Source organism: Pan troglodytes, chromosome 20 (genome assembly GCF_028858775.2).
Source record: "Pan troglodytes isolate AG18354 chromosome 20, NHGRI_mPanTro3-v2.0_pri, whole genome shotgun sequence".
NCBI classification, from domain to species: Eukaryota; Metazoa; Chordata; class Mammalia; order Primates; family Hominidae; genus Pan; species Pan troglodytes.
This window is the reverse complement of record NC_072418.2, coordinates 31202376-31221480: the sequence shown is the minus strand read 5'-3', so window position 1 is coordinate 31221480 and position 19105 is coordinate 31202376. Positions and strand designations below refer to the sequence as shown.

General features: G+C 38.5%; 2 long non-coding RNA genes across 3 annotated transcripts in view; both read left to right on the top strand.

The window, feature by feature from the left end:
- Positions 1 to 1096: 1096 nt before the first annotated feature.
- On the top strand, positions 1097 to 2022 carry LOC134809045 (uncharacterized). Its single transcript, XR_010153568.1, has 3 exons — positions 1097 to 1196; positions 1757 to 1885; positions 1975 to 2022. It is a non-coding gene; the product is annotated as an uncharacterized LOC134809045 (long non-coding RNA).
- Positions 2023 to 8037: 6015 nt separating this feature from the next.
- Positions 8038 to 19105, top strand: part of LOC134809044 (uncharacterized) — a 29866-nt gene continuing 18798 nt past the window's right edge. Inside the window, exons 1-2 of one of the 2 annotated variants that reach the window (XR_010153567.1) lie at positions 8038 to 8251; positions 13830 to 13918. This is a non-coding gene — a long non-coding RNA (uncharacterized LOC134809044). The remainder of the gene's footprint in view (positions 8252 to 13829; positions 13919 to 19105) is intronic. The other variant, XR_010153566.1, reaches the window with a different exon arrangement.

Sequence of the window (19105 nt, the reverse complement as noted above, 5' to 3'; positions counted from 1 at the left end):
GGGGAGGGGAGAGGGATAGCATTAGGAGATATACCTAATGTAAATGACAAGTTAATGGGTGCAGCACACCAACATGGTACATGTATACATATGTAACAAACCTGCACTTTGTGCACATGTACCCTAGAACTTAAAGTATAATAAAAAACAAAAACAAAAAACACATAAACAAAAACAAAACAAAACAAACAAAAAAAAGATGGACTTGAAAGTTTGTCGGTTGGGATTATCTTCCTCCAAGTGCACTCAGAGCTCCTAATTGTGTACCCGCAAGAGCCCTGTGAGATTGGAACCTGGTATTTACGTTTGAGTGTGGGTACACATACCCACGAGAGTGAAGCCACCAGGCAGTACATGTGAGAGGCACAGTGTGCTCTCTGGATGTGTCTCAGTCACACCCTCTCCCCATCTTCTCCCCGAACTCTTAGCCTTTCATGAACCAGGCACATGGACTGGGTTTGCTTTCACTGTGGCCAGGAGCTTCTAAAACTGGTTATTGTTAGCAAGTTTCTGTTAAGTTGGCAAATCAAACTTTTGAAGGAAAGTGAAACCGTAGTCCTTTTGCCCCATTTCCAATTACGCAGTCTCAACCCACGCATTCATTATTCATTTCCTCATTAATAATCATAGCTTGCTTTAGTTGAATTTTGTGTCTTTTATGTGTCTAAATGTTGAAATAAGTAAAATTCATACTGTGATTTTCTTATGTGAAAATTTTAGTATTTTGTATTTAAATTTCCCTCATAGCATAAGGAATTATACAATAAGATCTCTTTCAGAATCAATATAAAAAGGGTGAGGAGGAAGGAGTTAACATTAGATGACCATCTATTGAATTCCAGACCTGTTGTATGTACTTTGAATGAAACAATATATGCAGTTTTTACAACAAATATGCTGCGATAAACCCCAAATTGCCATGAATGAATGGAGGGTCAGAAAGGTTAAGTAAGTACCCCATGTCCATAGCTGACTAGAGAAGGAGCTGGGATCAAACCAGGGTGGTTTTGCTCTGAAGTCCGTCTTCTTCCTATTGGATCATATGACCCCCAAAACAAGCCGGTGAGCGTATTTTTTGTTTTGTTTTGTTTTTGAGATGGAGTCTCGCTCTGTCACTCAGGCTGGAGTGCAGTCACACGATCTCGGCTCACTGTTTTTTTAACTTATTGGCTAGACAGCCTTAAGAGCGGCACTTGGTAAGCATAATCTTCATCAGCCTTTTGCTTTTTAAATACAATTTGTCTATCTTTTCTTTTTGGTCTACCTTCTGTATTACATTCTCATATTACCAAAACACACAGAACATTTGGGTATTAGTAGCCTGCCATAATCTAATGCAGTTGGTGAAATTATGGCCAAAAAAGATAATTCAGGTGAAACCATGACAAGGCACCAGACATATCTGAATTGGCTGGTGATAAAATTCCTACCCTGAATGACCTCTACTTCTCACTCTATTGTTTGGCAAAACCATTAGATGCAGGCAAATTTATTGTTCTGATATTTCCACTCTGATTTATGATCATACAAGGATTATATAAGCCGTATCTTGATCAAATGTAATCTAATGTGATTATTTATATACAATATTCAAACTAGCCTCCCTGTAGCCTGTTATTTTAGTGACATAGTCTTGGTAACAATGTCTCTTGTTTCTGGTAAATAGTTGTTTGCTTTCTCATAGTGACTTAACAGGCAATTTTTATTTAATTTAATTTTATTTTACTTATTTTATTTTATTTTATTTTATACACAGGGTCTCGCTCTGTCACCCAGGCTGAAGTTCAGTGGTGTGATCATCAGCCTCAATCTCCTGGGCTCAAGCAATGCTCTCACCTCAGCCCCCCAAGTAGCTGGGATTAAAGATGCACACCACCATACCCGGGTAATTTTTTTCATTCTTTTAAATTTTTTAGAGACAGGGTCTCGCTATGTTGCCCAGGCTGATTTCAAAATGATAACTGCTGTCCTCAGGTGATCCTGGTCCACCCGCCTCGGCCCCCCAAAGTGCTAGGATTACAGGTATGAGCTACTGTGCCCAGCTGGTAATGATCTCTTTCTTTCCTTTCCTTTTTTTCTTTTCTTTCTTTTCTTTCTTTCTTTCTCTTTCTTATTCATTCTTTCTTTCTCTTCTTTCTCTTTCTTATTCTTTCTTTCTCTTTCTACTTTCTTTCTTCTTTTCTTTGTCTTTCTTTCTCTTTTCTTTCTTTCTTTCTTTCTCTCTCTTTCTCTCTTCCTTTCTTCCTTCCTTCCTTTCTCTCTCTCTCTCTTCCTCCCTCCTTCCCTCCTTCCCTCCTTCCTTCCTTCCTTCCTTTCTCTCTCTCTCTCTTTCTTTCTTTCTTTCTTTGAGACGGAGTCTTCCTCTGCCAGAGATTGTTGCTCACCAAGTGAACTCCAGCCTCCCAAACCTGGTGTTCAAGACTCTCTAGACTCCAGTCCCACCACCTCCTCTTCTGCAGCCTATACAACTTGGTATTCAACAAGCACACTCTTTGTCTTTGCGCTTCTGCAGTTTTGATCATGTCACTCATTGTCTGGATTACCCTTGATGACCTCTCCCTTCCTATCCATATGATGTTTACCCTTCAGGACTAGCCAACTTTTCTTGGCATTATTTCTCATTGCGTTCTGCAGAAGGCAATAGCCTCTTCTGAAATCTTGGGCTCTTCAATCAAATGTCATGAATCACTTGCTTCCTTGAGCCATTATGTGTATGTGCTTTATTTTTGTCACTGTATCACATTTTTCTTAAAGGCATGGAGTTATTCTTGTATCTTTTTAAAAAATTTCATGTATCATTTTAATTTTTATAAGAAATATTAATTCTGTAACCAGAACATTGAAAAACATAATAAAGAGAAAATTTGCAAATTAAAAAATTGCAGTACTTATTTATCCTTTATTTTGTATTACTTTTGATTTTTTAAAAACATTTAGTAGCTTTGGGGTCCAAGGGTTTTTTTTTTTTTTTTTTGAGATGGAGTCTCACTCTGTTGCCCAGGCTGGAGTGCAGTGGTACTGTGTCAGCTCACAGCAACCTCTGTCTCCTGGGTTCAAGCAATTCTCTTGCCTCAGCCTCCCAAGTAGCTGGGATTACAGGCGCCCACCATCACACCTGGCTAATTTTAAAAATATTTTTAGTAGAGACGGGGTTTCACTATGTTGGGCAGGCTGGTCTCGAACTCCTGACCTCAGGTGATCCACCCGCCTCGGCCTCCCAAACTGCTGGAATTACAGGCGTGAGTCACCATGCCCATCTCCAAGTGGTTTTTGGTTACATGAATGAATTATATAGTGGTGAATTCTGAGATTTTAGTGCACTCATCACCCAAGTACTGTATGTTGTACCCAATATATAGTTTTTTATCCCATACCCTCCCTCCCAATCTCCTGCTTGTGAGTCTCCAGGATTCATTACATCACTCCATATGTTTTTGTGTATTCTCTGTTTAGCTCCCACTTATAAGTGAAAACACACAGTGTTTGATTTGCCATTCCTGAGTTATTTCACCTAGAATAATGGCCTCCAGCTCCATACAAGTCCATGCAAAAGACATTATTTTGTTCCTTTTTATGGCTGAGTCCATGGTGTGTGTGTGTGTGTGTGTGTGTATATATATATATATATATACACACACACACATACATATATATATCCATATTTATATATCCATATATATCCATATATGTATATCCATATATATATTTATATATCATGCCTTTTTAATCCATTTATTGGTCAATGGCACTTAGGCTAACTCCATATCTTTGCAATTATGAATCAGGCTGCAATAAATATTCATGTGCATATGTCTTTTTCGTATAATGACTTGTTTTCTTTGGAATAATGATATGATCTGGCTCTGTGTCCCCACCCGAATCTTATATTCGATTGTAGTTCCCATAATCCCCACGTGTTGGGGAGTGACCTTGTAGGAGGTAAAATCATGGGGGAGGTCCCCCTCATGCTCTTCTCATGATAGTGAGTGAGTTCTCATGAGATCTGATAGTTTTTTAAGGTTTTTTTCCTCCCTTTGCGTGGCACTTTTCTCTCCTGTGGCCTTGTGAAGAAGGACGTGTTTGCTTCCCCTTTCGCCATGGTTGTAAGTTTTGAAATGAATCATTTTTCACAAAACTAGGAGAAACAATTCTAAAATTGTGGCCTCTTCAGCTGTGCTGAACTTTGAGTCAATTAAACCTCTTTCCTTTAAAAATTACCCAGTCTTGGGTATGTCTTTATTAGCAGTGTGAGAACGAACTAATGCAGGTAGATATCCAGTAGTGAGATTGTTGGATTGAATAATAGATCTACTTTTAGTTCTTTAAAGAATGTCCATACTGTTTTTTATAGAGGTTGTACTAATTTACATTCCCACCATCAATGAATAAGCACTCCCCTTTCACCAAATCCATGCCAACATCTATTGTTTTTTGACTTTTTAATAATAGCCATTCTTGCAGGAGCAAGGTGGTGCTCCATTGTGGTTTTAATTTGCATTTCCCTGATGATTAGTGATGCTGAGCATTTTCTCATGTTTGTTGGCTATTTGTATATCTTGTTTTGAGAAATGTCTATTCATATTATTTGTCCATTTTTTGATGGAATTATTTTTTTCCTTGAAGATTTGAGATTTTTTTTCTTTTTTTGTATATTCTGGGTACCAGTCCTTTGTCAGATGCACAGGTTGCAAATATTTTCTTCCTTTCTGGGTTGTCTCTTTACTCTGATGATTATCTCTTTTTCTGTGCAGAACCTTTTTAATTTAGTCAGGTGCCATTTATTTACTTTTGTTTCTGTTGCATTTGCTTTTGAGGTTTTAGTCATAAATTCTTTGCCTAGGCCAATGTCCAGGAGAGTTTTTTCAAGGTTATCTTCTAGAATTTTTATGCTTTGGGGTCTTATATTTAAGTACTTGACACATTTTGAGTTGATTTTTGCACAAGGTGAGAGATAGAGATCCAATTTAATTCTACATGTGGCTAGCCAGTTTTCCTAGCACAATTTATTAAATAGGGTGTTCTTTCCCCAATTTATGTTTTTGTATGCTTTTCAAAAATCAGTTGGTTGTAGGCATTTGGCTTTATTTCTGGATTTTCTATTGTGTTCCATTGGTCTCTGTGTCTACTTTCATACCAGTACCATGTTGTTTTGGTAATTACAGCCTTGTAGTAAAAATATGAACACTGGCAATTTGATGCCTCTACTTTTGCTTTTCTTACTTAGGATTGCCTTGGCTACTGGGGCTCTGTTTTGGTACCGAATAAATTTTAGAATTGTTTCTTCTAGTTTTGTGAAAAATGATGTATTTTGATGAAAATTGCATTAAATCTGCAGATTGCTTTGGACAGTATGGTCATTTTAATGATATTTACTTTTTCAATCAATGAGCATGGAATGTGTTTTCATTTATTTATTTCAACTGTGTTTTCTTCAGCAGTGTTTTATAGTTTTGCTTGTAGAGCTCTTTCACCTCCTTGGTTAAGTATATTACTAGGTGTTTTATTTCTTTGCAGCTGCTGTGAAAGGGGTTCAGTTCTTCTCAACTTGGTTGTTTTTGATGTACAGCAGTGCTACTGATTTGTGTAAATTGATTTTGTAACCTGAGACTTTACTGAACTCCTTTATCAAATCTAGGAGTCTTTAGGGTTTTCTAGGTATACAATTATACCATTGGTAAACAGTAGTAGTTTGACTTCCTTTTTTCTTATTTGGAAACCCTATATTTTCTTCTCTTTCCTGATTGCTCTGGCTAGGACTTCCATTACTATGTTGAACAGAAGTGGTGAAAGTGGGCATCCTTGTCTTGTTCCAGTACTCAGGGGGAAAGCTTTCAACTTTTCTCCATTCACTATGATGTTGGCTGTGGGTTTGTCATAGATGGCTTTGATTCATTTGAGGTAAGTCCCTTCTATGCCTAGTTTGTTGAAGGTTTTATCAGAAAAGATGCTGAAGTTTATAGAATGATTTTTCTGCACCTATTGAGATGATCATATGGCTTTTGTTTTTAATTCTGTTTATGTGATGTATCACATTTGCTGACTTGCATATGTTAAACAATCCCTGCATCCCTGGAATAAAACTCACTTGTTCATGGTATATTATTTTTTTGACGTGCTATTGGATTTGGTTAGCTAGTATTTTGTTGAAGATTTTTGCATCTATGTTCATTAAGGATATTGGTCTGTGGGGTTTTCTCTTGGTTATATCTTTTCCTGTTTTTAGTATCAGGGTGATACTTGCTTCGCAAAATGACTTAGGGAGTATTTCCCCTATTCTTCTTTTGGAATATTTTTAGTAAGATTGGTACCAATATGTTTGGTAGAATTCAGCTGTGAATCCATCTGGCCCTGGGCTTTTGTTGTCGTTGGCTTTTTAAAACTACCGATTCAATCTCATTGCTTCTTATTAATCTTTTCAAGGTATGTATTCCCTATTTAATATATGAGGGTTGTATGTTTTCAGAAATTCATCCATTTCCTCTAAATTTTCTCGTTTGTGTGCATAGATCAGTTCATAGGATCTTGAATAATCTTTTGTATTTCTGTGGTGTCAGTTGCAGTATCTCCAGTTTCATTTCTATTTGAGCTTATTTGACTCTTCTCTCTTCTTGGTTAATCAAGCTAATATTCTGTCAGTTTGGTTTATCTTTTCAAAGAACCAGCTTTTTTTTAAATCAACCTTTGGTATTTTTTGTTTCAATTTCATTTAGTTGTGCCGTGATCTTTGTTGTTTACTTTCTTCCTCTAGCTTTTTATTCAGTTTGTTCTTGTTTCTCTAATGCCTTGAGGTGTGACATTAGGTTGTCAATCTGTGCGTGATCTTTCAGACTTTCTGATGTAAACATTTAGTAGTATAAACTGTCCTCCTAACACTCTTTTGTTATATTCCAGAAGTTTTGCTAAATTGTGTCACTATTATCATTAATTTCAAATAATTTTTAAATTTCCCTCTTGATTTCATTGTTAACTCCAAAATTACACAGGAGCAGATTGTTTAATTTCTATTTTTTTGTATAGTTTGAGGATTCCTTTTGGAGTTGATTTCTAGTTTTATTCCACTGTGGTCTGAGAAAATACTTGACATGATTTTGATGTTTTCAGATTTACTGAGACTTGTTTTTTGACCTGTCATATGGTCTATCTTGGTGAATGTTCCATGTGCTGATAAGATGAATGTATATTCTGGAGTTCTTGTTCTATTCTGGAGTTAGAATTTTGCGTAAATATCTGTTAGACCCATTTGTTCTAGAATGCAGTTTAAGTTCATTCTTCCTTTGTTGATTTTGTGTCCTGATAATCTATCTAGTGCTGTCACTGGAGTGTTGAAATCTCCCACTGTTATTGTGTTGTTGTCTATTTAATTTCCTAGGTCTAGTAGTAATTGTTTTATGAATCTGAGAGCTTCAGTGTTAGGTGCATATAAATTTAGAATTGTAATATCCGCTTGTTGGATTGATTCTTTTATCATTAAATAATGACCATCTTTTTATTTTTCTACTCTTGTTGCTTTAGTCTCACTTCTGGTTTCTATTTATGTGGAATGTCTTTTTCTACCCCTTTACCTTGAGTTTATATGAATCCTGATGTGGTAGGTGAGTCTCTTGAAGATAGTAAATATTTTATTTGTGATATTTGTCTGTTCTGCCAATCTGTGTATTTTAAGTAGAGCATTTAGTCCATTTATATTTAACAATATCAAGATGCGAGGTACTGTTACAGTCATCTTGTTAGTTGTTACCCAAATACTTTGCTGTTGTTTATTTCATTGGTTTATTGTTTTGTAGGCCATGTGAGTTTTATGCTTTCAAAAGGTTTTATTTTTGTGCACATCAAGCTTTTTATTTAAGATTTAAAGCTCCTTTTACCATTTTTTTGTAGGGTCGGTTTGATAGTAACAAATTTCCTCAGTATTTGTCTGAAAATGACATTATTTCTCTTTCATTTATGAAACTTAGTTTTGCTGCATAGAAAATTATTAGCTGAGAGTTATTCTGTTTTAGGAGGCTAAAACATTACCCCCATCCCTTCTGGCTTGTAGGGTTACTGCTGATAAGTCTTCTGTTAGTTGGATGGGTTTTTCTTTATAGGTTACCTGATGCTTTTGTCTCACTGCTCTTACAATTCTTCTTTTCATGTTGACGTTAGATAGCCTGATGACAATATGCCTTTGTGATTATCTTTTTTGCAATGGATCTCCCATGAATTCTTTGAGCTTCTTATATTTGGATATCTAAATCTCTACCAAGGCCAGGTAAGTTTTCCTCTATTATTCCCTCAAATACATTTTTCAAAGTTTTTGCTCTCTTTTCTCCCTCAGGAACATTAATTATTCTTAGCTTTGGCTATTTTAGATAATCTCATATTTCCTGGAGACTTTGTTGATATTTTTGATTCTTTTTTCTATATTTTTATCTGATTTATTTAATTCAAAAGTCTTGTCTTCAAGCTCTGAAATTCTTTCTTGTGCTTGTTCTAGTCTATTGTTTAACTTTTCACTGCATTCTGTAATTCTCTAAATGTGCCATTCATTTCTAGAAGTTCTGATTGGTTTTTCTTTAAAATATCGATCTCTTTAGACAATTTTTCATTTATATCCTGAATAGTTTTTTTTTTAAATTTCTTTTTGTTGGTTTTCATCTTTCTCTGGTATCTCCTTGAGTAGCTTAATAATCAACCTTTTGAATTCTTTATCTCATATTTCAAATATTTCAACTTTTTTTGGATCCATTGCTAGAGGGCTGAGGTGATCTTTTGGGGTGTTATAGAACCCTGATTTGTCATATTGCCAGATTTATTTTTCTGGTTCCTTGTCATTTGGATAGACTATTTTTTATAATTATTCTAGCATTTATTCTTTATTTGACTGTTTTTTAAAATTTTTTCCCCTTTAAGGATATGACTTTAACATTTACAGTTTATTGCAACCTAATTTGGCTCTTAGTGCTTTCAGAGGTGAAGACTCTGTAAGAGTTCCTTGGTTACAGACAGTCTTTGTATGATGCCTTTCTTGGGTGCTTATTGTAGTAGCAATGTGCTTGGTGCATGAGCAAGTTCATTCTCTCCTATGGGATTGGAGTGGCAGAGGTCTCTTGAAGCTTATTTCACTCTTCTGTGGTGTGCGCTTATTTATTTTTCTAATTTCCCTAGTATTTTATTTACTGGGTTGAATAATTTAGGCTTCGGGCTAATAGAGGAGGCATCCACAGGTAGAAATTGTCTATGGCTAAAGCAGGTGGGCAGATGCAGTACCCTTTCATGGGCACAGGTCTCAGCTTTTACAGAGTGGATGGGGGAGCTTTCAGTGAAACACACTGAGGTCTTATCAGAGGGAAGGACCAGAGCTACCTCAGCTCTTCTCCCAGGCTGGCAGGAATGCTATTCACCTCCCAGACACACTCCATAACCAGTGTTCCAGCTATTCAGATCAGACAGGTGCCTCTTTATATCTGTGGGAGTGGTGATGTTCCAAGTAGAAAGAAATTGTGACTCTACCCCTTGTGCAGGCCCGCACGTGGATGGTGCTTCTCCTGGGGGGATGCAGTCGCTCTGAAGTGTTCCAGAGAGGCTGTCTATAGGTGCACCCACACCGCCTTCCAATGGGAAAAGCCCCAGCGGTGTCTGCAGTGGTGGATGAGGGGGAAAAAGCCTTCTTCTCCAAGCTCCTTCATGAGCACCAGAACTGCCTGACAGCTGGAGAGAGCTGCAGACTTTCCCTGCTGAGCCTCGCACTACAACTGACCTTCTGCTGAAAGACACTTCCCACCAGTGGAATGATCTGAGACTCAAGTCCTGCTGTCCAGTTCCTTTGTCCTATGGGGGGTTCCTTTCATGTGGTGCACTCCCTCTTCCCCTAGGAGTCGGAGTCTCTCAGAGCCAGGTTACTGCACATGTTGTTGCTCCTCTGAGTCTAGCTGCCTTGTGTCGCTGCCACACTCCAGCCTGGTGCTGTGGAATGTCTTCAAGGGATCCAGTGATGTAACCTATCCTTAAGTCTCCCAGTAGTGGGAACCAGCACCAGCCCTGATGGGGTTGGCAGGGGAGTGACATAGACTCTGTGAGATTCCTTGGTTATAGATAGCCTCTGTATGTTGGCTTTCTCAAATGCCAGTTGTGGTAGTAATGAACAGATCTCATGGATATACTAGGGACCTCCTGGTTAGCCAGGATGGTGCAGGCAATGGTGATAGCTGAGGTCATGCCCATGTTTTCTCCTTCCTGGACACCGTGTTATTCTGCCTGGAGGTGTTGTAATGGACAGTGTTCGTTGGTCTCCAGTCAGAAGGTGGCACTTGCAAGAAAGTGCCAGCGGCAGTAGTAGCTTAGGAGGTCAAGGCTGCAGTAAGCCATGATTTAGCCACTACACTTCAGCCTGTGCAACAAAGACAGACCCTGTCTCAAATAAAAATTCAATTCATGCAAATTTAACAAGGATTTACACACATTAAATGTTTAATGAATTGAGTGGTACAGGTTAATTAACTTTTTAAGCCATTTTATGTGTATAGACCAAAGATCACAAAACTATATTCAACTGACCACATTTGGTACACAGGTATTATTCTTCCCGGTACAATGACTTTGTTTGATTGAAATAAACTTTTATGTCCCATGTCCTAGCCTCAAAAGTGTTCAACTCATGACCATCTATACCCCCACCAACTGACCTACATCCAGATTATTTTTGAAGCAAATCCCAAATATCATACGATTTTATCTGTAACTAAAAATGTATCTTTAAAAGATAAGAAATTTCTTAAAACCTGTAATCACAATATTATTTTATACTTTAAAAATCCCAATAATTTTTTGTACCATTACATGTTAGTGTTCACAGTTTCCTGATTGTTTTATAACTGTACCTGTTTGTTTGAATTACAATATAAGTAAAGTCCGTATGTTGCAACTGGTTGATGTTTTTCTTGACTCTTTTGATGTCTCTTTTCATAAGTTCTCCATCTCTTTCTCTTTTATTTTGCCTTGAAATTCTTTTGTTGAAGAAATCAGTAGTTACTGTAGTTTCCCACATTCTGAAGTATGCTAATTGCTTACTTATAGTGTTGTTTCTTCTGTACTTCTTGTAAATAAGTAGTTAGATCTAGAATCTTGATTAGATTTAGGTTTGATGATTTTGGGGGAAGACTGCAAAATAGGTCAAGCTGTGCATCTGCCTCAGTAAGCACCTCAGGTCAAACTATCTTTGTTATGATGTTAGGCATCGTTGATGGTCATTGTCTAGATTCTTTAATTTATTATTGGCTGAAATATGGGGAATATTTTAATTATATTTATATATTATATTAATATATTATATTTATATTTTTATTGTATTTATTTATATTAATCTTTTTTTTTTTTTTTTTTTTTTTTTCTGAGACAGAGCCTCACTCTTTCGCCCAGGCCAGACTGCAGTGGTGATATCTCTGCTCACTGCAAGCTCCGCCTCCCGGGTTCATGCTATTCTCCTGCCTCAGCCTCCCGAGTAGAGTAGCTGGGACTACAGGCGCCTGCCACCGCGCCTGGCAAATTTTTTGTATTTTTAGTAGAGATGGGGTTTAACTGTGTTAGCCAGGATGGTCTCGATCTCCTGACCTCATGATCCGCCCGCCTTGGCCTCCCAAAGTGCTGGGATTATAGGTGTGAGCCACCTCACCCGGCCTATATTAATTCTTAATATAGTCATATTAGGCTAATCTGAAGTACCGTTCTATTTTTAAAAAGCAGAATAATGTTTAAATTTTTAAATTTAAAAAAAACTGTATTTTTAAAATTTATGATTGACACATAATAATGGTACATGTGTATGGGGCACTATATTTCACAAGTTGTGGCAGGCAGCCTCTAAGATACTGCTTAATGATCCCCACCTCCTGATAATCACACCCTTGTGTAATCTCTCCTTGAGTGTGGGCCAGAATTAGGATACACTTTGCAATAATAGAATAAGGCAAAAAGGATGGGATGACAGTTTGGAGATCAGGTTACAAAGAGGCTGTGCTGTCTTTTTGGGTGGTCTCTCTGACAGTTTCTCTGAAGGAAGCCATTGCTTGTTGTGAGTTGCTCTGTGGAGAGGTCCACTGATCAGGAATGTGATGTCATTAGCCAAAAAGCCTGAAGCCTTCCCTCAGCATGGAGGTAAATTTCAGTGGAGGCTGAAGTGCCCGCCTACCCTGCACTCTGCTGCCAGGCGGGAGACTCTGAGCAGGAGGCACGAAGTTAATGATGACCCAGATTTCCGCCCCACACATATTGAGAGTCAGGAAAGGCTTGCTGTTTTAGGCTGCTAGATTTTGAGTATTTTGCCCTCTTTTTTGGCACATTTTTTATTTAGAAAGGTTAATGTATCTCTGCAGGCATTTTACACTATTCAGGCTTTATAATAGCCATAGTTGACCCCCCATTTTTAATTTTAGTTATTACTATGGCCCACACTTTCTTTCCTTAGTACTTCTAATGTATTTCCTGATTTTATGCTGGCATAAGTCATTGCTTTAAAAAGTTTAAACGCAATCTGTGGTGAATGGTTTCGTTCACCCCCAGGTCCCCTCAGAACCATGCAGTCACACGTGCTAGGGGAGTTTTGGCAGCTGACCACGCTCAGGTGAGTTCCTGTCTGGGACGTGTCCTCTGAGGAAAAGAGGCATTTCATCTGAGGACATGTCTCCTCCTTTTTGACAGTCCTCGCCCAATGACTGGCTAATTTAGAAGTGGGGATACAAAGCCTGTCCCCTCGTTTCAAGGTGGGATGCTCTGAAGGGCCATCTCAGCTCTAGAAGGACATGTGAGATTAGCTGAGATCCTTGTGGCTGAGGTACAGTTCAACTCCTCTCCCTAGTTTCTTTAGTTCCCCATAGGTATTCACCCTGAGGTTACCCCTCAATAAACTCTCTACACACAAATCCTGCCTCAGTGTCTGTTCCAGGGAAACCCAACCTAAGACACCCAAATCCTGAATTTCTTTGTTTTATGTGTGACTTGATCATTTTATCCAGAAGCTCTAATAATTTTTTCTTTACTTTTTAAATTAAATTGTTTTACCAAAATTTGTTTTTCAGTCAAAAGTCCTGGGTTAATATTCTAAGGTGCATGATATATTCTTTCACTATGAGTTGAATAAGGTCCAGATCAAATTGAAGCAGAAGACACAGATTTCATGCAAAGAACTGAGGAGGTAGCTTTAAAGCTATAAAATTAGCAATTCTCTCCTGGCCCTTTCCATTTTTCTCAAAATTCAAGTAAAAATTTTTTCAGTTAAAAATAAGCAAGACACAATAACTGCAGTCAAATCACATACAAAGTACCCTAAAACTTAAAGTATAATAATAATAAAATAAAAAATAAAACAAAGTTATTATAGAAGAGAATATGAAGTAGAATAATGTTTTTGTAGACAATGAAAGCAAATCAAATGGATACATCCAAAAAAGTTTCTCCTTCTAGTGGAGCCATCCTTATACATTGGAGCCTGAAGAGCGTGCTCACATTTTCAGAAGCTGCTTCAGGCTGACCTGACGCGCATCCTGTGAGCACCTGCTGATGGCATTGATTCCATGCTCCCAGGACCATCAGAAGCTGCTGCATTTCTCCCACCTTCTCCCAAGAAGATGGTGATGCCATGAGGTTTTGTCTGAAGTTGAACCAATCTGTCCAAATTTTCGGGTTGATGGGGATACCTGGCCACCCAGTTTGTTGTAGATATTTTCTGTAAAATTTTGGTTTTCCTCTATTAGGCAAAATTTAAAAATACTCTTGCATTTTTTGTTGTGTATTTTTGAATGTATATTTTTGTTCCCCAGATTTAAAATTTTGGATTTTCTGCTTTTCTTGAACAGCTAGATGATAGAGCAAGACAGTCTACATTTATTTCATGTCTGAAAGGCTGGAAAAGAGATCATGTTCCCCACCATCTTCACCTGATCATGTAAGTCCTCTATAAGGCACTTAGCCCTTCTTAACTGCTGAGCATGTCGCCCTTCTTATATGTACTCCTAAGGATTTTTATCCATGATGCAGTGGGGGAAATCCACATGACAGAAAATTTAGGGAGAGTGCTTTCTTTGTATTACAACTAACTAAATACAGTGACCTGACAGAGGCTCAGAGAGTCCAGGCATCAGTCAGGTGTGGATAAAGAGGTGTTGTTAGTGAATAGCCTGAAGGCAGGGAGAGAGTATTGAGATCATAGTTCAATTAGGACTCTCAAAAGTAGGTTGTCAATGAGGAGCTTCAGCTTGAGTTCTAAAGAGAGGAAGGCAATGTCCTTTTTTAGCTTAGTGAAGTGGTGTTGTGAAAAAAAAGTTAGTTACCAGGACATTTAAGTAAGATCTGTGATTCCCTAAAGAAATGCAGGTGAAAGTGGTGCTGTCAACATTTCCAGGGAGGGCAGTTGAATAACTGAAGAAATTATAGATGCTTGGCATAGAGACAACTGTGGGACTTTAACAGGAATGGTAGTCCCCTGCTTTTTGGAGATAAATTTTTACCAAAGAGGCAACTCTCCTATATCATGTGCAGCTACGGAGCTATGATGGCTCAATTGGTTGCTGCAGGGAATAAAACTCAGGTCTTCAGGTCTGAGAAAAAAATCAGCCTTTAGCTGATGACTTCATTCATTAATCTATCCAAAATTTTTGGTCTTCTGATTCTGGGATAGAATAGGATTTGTATCTTGAAAAGTACTTTTTTGAGCATGTTGGAGGAACTCATAAAAAATCACACCCTGGCATTATTTGGCCTGAAATCATATTTTGTTTGAATAGCACAGTATTATTATTTGTTTAAATTTGAATGCCTTCAGGCAGGGCATACACCCTTAAGTTTTTATTATCTCCACCAGTTTTATTTTCTTAAATCTGTTCAAGTTTACTTATTTATATTACCTGCTTAATATTGTTAGTTTTATTAAACTAATAATATATTATTATAATTTTATAATTTTTATTTTATATAATTTTATAAAATTTTTATACAAATTTTATTATAAACTCCACCAGTTTTATTTTTTAAATCTGTTCAATTTTACTTATTTATATTACCTGCTTAAATGCTGTAGGAATTTTATTTTATAACCTCAAAAAGAATACACTGGGCTTTGTCAGAGGCATAACAATAGTAAAAGATCTGCTTATGAATTCTGCCCTACACAGCTTAGGAAGTCTGTTAAAATTTCTATTTTGATTTATAACCAGATAAGAGATAAGCGGTTTAGGGAAACAGGTTCAGAGATGGTATGAGCAGTGCCACACAGCTAATAGAAGATATAACACAAGTCCAGTTTGCCCCTTTTCCTGGCCACTAAACATTTCCCCTCAGCCAATAGCTGCTGAAACCATGTGTCTAGCACTGATAGATCAATGTGACCCAAAGAAGCCTCTGATAGTACCAACAACATACTAATCATTGCTAATAACTGCAATCATCACTAATAAACTCTACTAGAGTATGGAAATATTGCCATCAGGTCCAGGCTGAATGCAAACACCATTATGCTCAGCTCATCTTTGCTGAGTGACTGACCTCACAGGTATGTTGAGTGCAGTGTGAGAAAAGACTGCAGCAGGTATCTAGTCATCCATGCCTGCTGCAGAGAGCAGGAAGGGTGGGAGAAGATGCCTGCATTAGGGCCAAAGCTCCTGTCAATGGGCTTCAGGCTTCCATGAGCAAGAGCTATCCAAGTGCCTCAACATGTTAAATAGGGACATCAGTTTGACCACACATTTCCAAGCCTAATGGAGCCATATTTAGTCAGTAAATATGAACAGCACTTGCCTCAGAATTATCCTCTGAAAGGGAATAATCATTGTTTGACAGCTTTCCCAGATAGTGGCAATTTCCAGCACTTCCAGGCTGCTGTACACATGGTTCCCAGGAAGGTCCTCAGGCACAGAAAGACAAAGAAGTGCAAGGGAAGTCAGCAGGCCACTGACAGGGGAAGGCCTGTGGGGTGCAGAGGAGCCGGCTTTGCTAATTTGCTCCAAAGAAGGATAAATGAACATATAAAACTTCTCCCTGCTCCTCAGATTGCTATATATAGAGTAGAAGTAATAAACCCAATTTTGACTAAATAGTTACGCCTGCCAGGCACATTACACACGTTATATTATTGAATACTTCCTACAGCCCTTAAAAGCTGCCCATATTCTTATTCTTGTCATGCAGAGGAAGACATGGAAGCATAGAGAAGCCATGTGACTTTCCACTGGCACAGCTCATGCAAAGAGCAGCCAGTTCTACCATGCAGATGGCCTGTCTCCCAGCCCACTTCTTCATCACAGTGCTCCATCACACAGGCAGGGCTGAGCGTCTTCTGAATTCCTGAGGTCAATGGGCCTTTCAAGACCTAGCATGACTGACTTTCGCCATTTGCCTATCACTTGTGGCCCCATTCTGTAGGTGGTCCATGTGACTCCAGGGCTTTCCTTGCTGCTGGGTGCGTACTCTAGTCTTTGATTCCTGCACAGTTGAGATTTTTGTATCCCCCTCTTTGATAATGTTTAGACTGAACTTATAAAGCTCAATCTCCCCTCTTCACTGAACTCCTCTACTTCCATAGACTCAGATCTTGTATGAGTCATGGTTCTTCTAGCCCACGGGGAGATACAAAGACATTTGTCAAAGGGGAGTGATCCCTTTCAGATCTCTTGAAATGAAATGTCACCATTGACCTTTCCACCTGAACCTCATCTTCCTTGGATGGCTCAGCACCTTCTGGGCTCCCTAGATGCTCCTGGAGCTCATATGAACCAACTGACAGGTCATCACAGCAGAGGTGAAAAAGCTGAATTACCATTGCCACATTGTGATCATTGGAAGGCCCTGCCAGGTTATTTTAAAGATGAGAAGAATGGCTCTGATAATAAGGCTATAGCCCAAATCCCTTAGAGCCACTCTTTCCTGGATTCATGCTTATGGAGCTGTTCATAACCACAAGCACCTTCATTTCCCCACCCAATAATGACCATTGGTTATTGTATCTTGATTAAGCTTGCAAGCTCTTAGCCAGGCATGGGTAGTCACTTATGTGCAGGAAGAAGGGAAGATGTGCACCTTCTCGCAAGTTTCCTTTTGTTTCCCCCAATTAAAAATTTTATTAGTAAAAGCTGCAACCCCCCAGTCCATGAGACCTGTCTGCAGTGGCACCCTCCCCAGGAATCCTTTTCTGAGCTCCAGGCAGATCCGGCCCTCTCCTGCTTTTCTTTCTGGACTCAGGCTTCCTCCATGTTTGCATTCAATATTTAGGCTCCTGGAATGGATGGAGGTCACCCCCCTCTTGGCATCTCCTATTTCCTCCTTCTGCCGTAACCCAAGGGGTCCTTAGGATTCTTCTCCTGCCCATTCTAGTGGCAAACTTGCAACCTGGCCTTAGTTCAGCATCTGGCATTTTCTCCTTCTGGGTTTTCTTACATTATTCTGCCTGGCTTTGGCTGCTCTTGTCTTACCTTTCCAAGATTCTCTTCTTCTTCTTCTTTTATAGGGAACCAGAGAATATAGTTCCCCTTTGCCCTCTGAAGGTTCCCTGAAAAATCAGCTCACAAAGGGCAGATTAATCAGAGAACAGGCATACAAATTTATTCAATGTGTGCACATTGAGACCTTCAGAATGAAGACACAAAGATACAAAGAAAATTGTCTACTGTTGTGCTTAGGTCCGACACAGTAGGAAAGCCATGTAGAAATATGATTGGACAGAAAGCATGTGATCTAATGCTATTAGACATAGTGGGGAAACCTGGAAAAGCCTGTCTTTCTAGATCCTTTTTGGCCTCTCTGAGCAGCATTTCTTCCTTCTGGGTATGGGGCAGGATACTCTCTGGAATGAGGGTTTTCTGACCTACAGTCCAAAAAGGTAGGCCAGATCATTCTTTATGGCCAGTTTTTATGGTCAGAAAGTCAGAGAGAAGTTTATTTTAATGATAATTTTTTACCATTCAGGTTTTAATCATTATTATTTAATGATAATTTAATGACATTGATTCTATCTATGAGCATGAAAAGGTTTTCCATTTGTGTCGTCTCTGATATCTCTGAGTATCTCTGTAGTTCTCCTTGCAGAGATGTTTCACCTCCCTATTTAGCTATACATTAGGTATTTTGTTCTTTTTTTGGCAGTTGTGATTGTGAGTTTGTTCTTGATTTGGCTCTTGGCTTGACTGTTGTTGGTGTATAGGAATGTGAGTGATTTTTGCACACTGATTTTGTATCCTGAGGTTTTGCTGAAGTTGTTTATCAGTTTAAAAAGCTTTTAGGCTGAGACTATGGGTTTTTCTGGATATAGGATCATGTTGTCTGCAAACAGGGATGGTTTGACTTCCTCTCTTCCTATTTGGATGCCATTTATTTTTTTCTCTTGCCTTATCGCCCTGGCAAGGACTTCGAATGGTATGTTAAATAGGAGTGGTGAGAGAAAGCATCCTTGCTTTGTGTTGGTTTTCAAAGGGGATTGTGTCCAACCCTTGCCCATTTGGTATGAAATTGGCTGTGGGTTTGTCATAGATAGCTCTTATTATTTTGAGGTATGTTCCCTCAATACCCAGTTAATTGAGGGTATTTTATTAAAAACATGAATGGATGTTAAATTTTATCAAAACTCTTTTCTGCATCTATTGAGGTAATAATGTTTTTTGTCTTTAGTTCTGTTTACGTGATGAATCTAATTTATTGAATTGTGTATGTTGAACCAACCTTTCATCCCAGAGATAGAGGCTACTTTATCATGGTGAATAAGCTTTTTGATGTGCTGCTGGATTAAATTTGCTAGTATTTTGTTGAAAATGTTTGCATCAATGTTCATCAAGGATATTGGCCTGAAGTTTTCTTCTTCCTTTTTTTTTTTTGCTCTAGTCACTCCCCCATTATTGGTCATGTTCTGACTGAGGTTGAATGACCCCACAATCTGTCAAGGATATTGGTGGGACCATGGGCTGGATATGCATTAGGCTCTTCCAGTGCCTAGATTTTATGAGTGCTTGGATCTCCTGGTCTTTTGAGATGAGATGGTCTCATGGTCCCCCTGCTAGGTCTAAGAAGTCCTCTGTCCTCCTCACCCACTAAATGACCTCCCACTCATGTATAGCTTCTGTTTTATGTGGAGGTACAAGTAAAATTATAT